The 4,126-nt window shown below is 29.7% G+C and overlaps 1 long non-coding RNA gene across 1 annotated transcript; it reads left to right on the top strand.

The window, feature by feature from the left end:
- The first annotated feature begins 434 nt into the window (after positions 1-434).
- Positions 435-1,454, top strand: LOC133318765 (uncharacterized). Its single transcript, XR_009752526.1, has 2 exons — positions 435-1,046; positions 1,219-1,454. It is a non-coding gene; the product is annotated as an uncharacterized LOC133318765 (long non-coding RNA).
- Positions 1,455-4,126: the final 2,672 nt, after the last annotated feature.

Raw genomic sequence — 4,126 nt, 5'->3', positions numbered from 1 at the left:
ATCTGTATTTCAATATTTGGATGGTTGAATTAATTTAAAATAAAAATTTATTTAAATGTGTCACGCTATCATGTAAGTATTAATTTGTTGATCAGATGAGTTCATTGCTAATTTTGTGAACTTTTGCATCAGTTTTCAACTTTGTATAAATAAAGCAAGACAGCTTGTTAAAGTTATATAATTTTATATAAGCAAAGTACTTTCAATTCTAACCCTATTAGTGAAGGAAGGATATCAAAGTAGATAAAGTAAAAATGATCTAGCCGTACAAAAAGAAAGTAACAGACAAATCTTTTTTCCTATTACAAAAAATATTTTTTAGAATTATACAACAAGAAATAAAAATATATCGACAATCAGTTTTATGATAAATTAATATTTGTTTTTCCGTGACTGTTGCATCTTGTATACCGTATTTGTGAAACCGTGTTAAATTGTTGATATTAGTGTTGCGTTATTTAATAAACGGGGTTGAGTTACATAGGACGCGTTAAGTTACGCATACGTTAAAGCACCCAGACGCATAGCCACTTATCGTTTTACTTTAATAAGCATTTATTATAATTATTTCATGTTCAATTTATTATAGAAATGATTTTGTTTTTCTTTTAAAATTTTTTTTAGTGATACTTACCATTACTTTTATAAAGTATACCTAACTATACACAGTTTGATTTCAATCAAAACGATGTATTGTCAAAAAATTGAAATAGTGATCACATTTCTCCAGCTTTATGATTCCCACTAACACATAGTGTAGAATATTATGTTGTGAAGCAAATAATAAAATTGACTATAATAATAAATTTAAATTATGCAAAAATATTTTGAAGCAATACATTACAAACAGTCAGGCAAATTGTCGGTTCCTCGAAGAATAATCTAGGAATAAAAAAATTGTTTTCCGAAATATATTTCATTTATAATAAGATATTTTAATTTGCATAATTGTTTATTTCAGTTTTCACAAGAATATAGAAGCAAAAACAGCCTGAACCTGAACTTGAAAAAATGTTAAGCATTTTTAAACGTTTACGTCTCTGTAAGTACGTACTCATATATTTTCTTCCTATTATTTCGTAAGTTGCACGAGCACTCATTTGCAGCCATTCAAATTCATTTATATCCATAATAAATGAAAAAAAAAAAACAGAATTCATTGACATCGCTATTTACGCGACAACAAAGTGAGATAAATTGTTTATTTTTACAATACAGAATGATAACGAAACACCTAAATTGAACTGCATGCAATATCCGCGTATGAAATTCTATGGTGAAATAAAAAAAAAAAATATCTCCGAGAGCGTTGTCGATGCATCCGACGCCCGCATTTTACTTGCAAATTGCTTATCCATCGATATCAGGATTCCGATGGACCTCATATGCATAATAGTATAAAATAGTTATGTATCTACATTAACATTACAATAAAAGTTATTGATTTACAATAATCGTATATTTGTTCCCCAGATTTTGTATTTCAATACAAGTGTTGGTAGTCTGCTATTTATTTGTATTGAATTAATCATAAAACTTGTGAATATTTTGTAACTATTCCGTTAGAAAAGGTTTCAGTTAAAATTTCTCCCTATCAAGCTGCCACCCCGCTAGTCGTATTGTGCGTACAATTGAGAAAGCCTTATTCAGTTATTTCTTGGGAAGTGTTAGGGATTTTCCCTTAGAAGCTTTAAGACGGCAGTAAATTATTCCTTCGACAGGTGAGGCTGTAAAGGCAAGATTTACGCTCACGGCCATAGCGGGTGAGCCACCCCTGATAAGGTATATTACGCGCGGTCCTGGTAGGATGGACCGCTTGAAGTTTTACACTTCACCTAACGATATAAAGTTTACAAATAAATCCGTAACTCAACTAAACAAATCTCAACTACGATTTAGGTGTTAAGAATTTTCACATTGTTTTTATCTTCTCTCCCCTATAACAAGCCAACATATATATTTTAACACTAAGCTGGTCACGTAATATATAACGAACGTCTAAACAATGAAATAAAATAAAATTTAATTTACTAGGACTTCAAAAATATAACTCCGGGTATAGATAAGAAGATAATTTTGCACAATGAAATTCGTTTAAAACTTGGAAAAGATTCAAATCGTTGAACAGGGCGTGCCAGTATAATCTTAATCATTGTTAGCGATATTACAAAACAACTTACAGTAAATGTACTTTTGACGTCTGTTGCACAGAGTTCAGATTTATTTTGTGATGTCAAAACATTTCCACTTATTTACAAGAAGATTGCAAAGCCACTTAGATGATAGATCGGTAGGAGGTCTTTACATCACGACGTCCTGGATATTCTAAGAAAGATTTTTCCTAATAATTTTACAAGTTCTGATATCTAAACAATAAGAAACACTGTAAATAATGGGTACGTATTATGTCAAAAGTTTTCTTTCGTCTGCTAGTTATGAGGAGTAAGCCTGTAGCTGTTTCTTTGGATCGAACTTTTTTAATACCTCATGTGAGGATTAAATCCTGTATATTTTATCTCTCGTCCCATCCATAATTTAGAACTGCTATCAAATTTTGTAAAAGCCCGCTCTAAAGTAAAGAGAGGCGTGTCCTGTGCGGGCCTACTTTGGCAGAATCAAAGCCTGCAAGTTGTCAACTCGATTACCATAAACAAACGAGGAAGACGCTCCAGTGTTTTAACGATACTATTTTAAAGCTAACTTTGTAACCGGAAGGGCAATAACTTTACGCTAATGATGTAGAAAGTGGTTAACAAGCGAAGTTTTAATAACACAAAGTATCCACAATCAGCGTGCAACCGGATAATTGTGGAACTCTAAATGCTTCCATTGGAATTGTACATAGGACATTTTTTTTTCATCGTAGTTAAAATGATAAGGTGTTATCATTTTAGACAAAAAATGTAAAAAAAATTCTTGATCATGTAAAAGTCGATACAGACATATACTAAACACTTAATTAATTTAAGTTTGTTTCTATGAAAAATGTCAAGTACTTGTACCTCTAAATTGTAATTAACCTGATAGTTAGGTATCAAAAAGCTCTTTTAAAATTTATCACGATTGGTCTGTCTGACGTCCTTTTTGTCAAGAATTATATTTAAAAGGAATAAGCCGATTTTAAAGAAACTTAGAAAAGAGAGATTATTTTGTAAGATAACAAATATTTTATAAACAGTTAATACATATTTTTATGCTTTTATTAATTCAGAAAATTATTTGTTTTAAGATGAATATACATGTATTTAAGAAATGGACATGGAAACATAAATCTTCGCTACAATTTTAATTTCAAAGTTAGTTTAAGCTGAAATTTAATTTAATTATTCTTATACGAAAGACCAAAACTAATAATGAAATCAAATCTATCAACCTGTTTCAAAGATTACAGTGTTGCCAAAAGTATTTGCATACGTTTGGATAACATGACGGAGTTCCAAACATCGTTAGATTCACAAATATGTAGAGCTGCTAGGTTTTCTATTGTTTAACAAGGTTTAAAGTGAATCATTAAATTATTATTAATGAAGACAGAATAATGAGTCATCTGATATATTCAGATTTCTTAAAAAATAACATACAACATTTTTTATATTTAAACGTAAACACTAATTTCACCCTATTGAGTCAAAGTACAAAATTTTATGTCCAAAAATTATTATAAATATTATCGTCCAGTTGTTTAACTATTGAATATGAAACAGTTTATGCTAAATCATTAATTTTATCATCGAAATAAAATCCACGAAATATTAGTAAAATAATGAAAATTTTTAAATATATATAAGTCATTCCTATTTAAGAATATATCAACAATTAATAAGCCTAATAAAACACTTCAGCAAAGCATTTCTTGAAGTAAAAAAAGCAGTGTTATTAACATAATCGAGTAAAAGGGTCGCTAATACAGCGCCGTTTCAATTGCAGGCCATTATCCCTGGCCTTATGTTAATGTAGAATGCCGATGGACAACTGAATTGTTATTGATTGTAATAAGGTAATAAACAGAACTTATCCCGGATTGTATTGTTTGATATTTATTCAAAATGATACAGTTCTGGTACAGAAAAAATAAACTTTTACTGTTTGTAAGTAATGAATCACGTGAAAACTTATAATCTGGGAG

This window comes from Danaus plexippus, chromosome 7 (assembly GCF_018135715.1).
Source record: "Danaus plexippus chromosome 7, MEX_DaPlex, whole genome shotgun sequence".
NCBI lineage: Eukaryota > Metazoa > Arthropoda > Insecta > Lepidoptera > Nymphalidae > Danaus > Danaus plexippus.
Note: the sequence above shows the minus strand (reverse complement) of the source record. Positions and strands in the feature narration are given on the sequence as shown.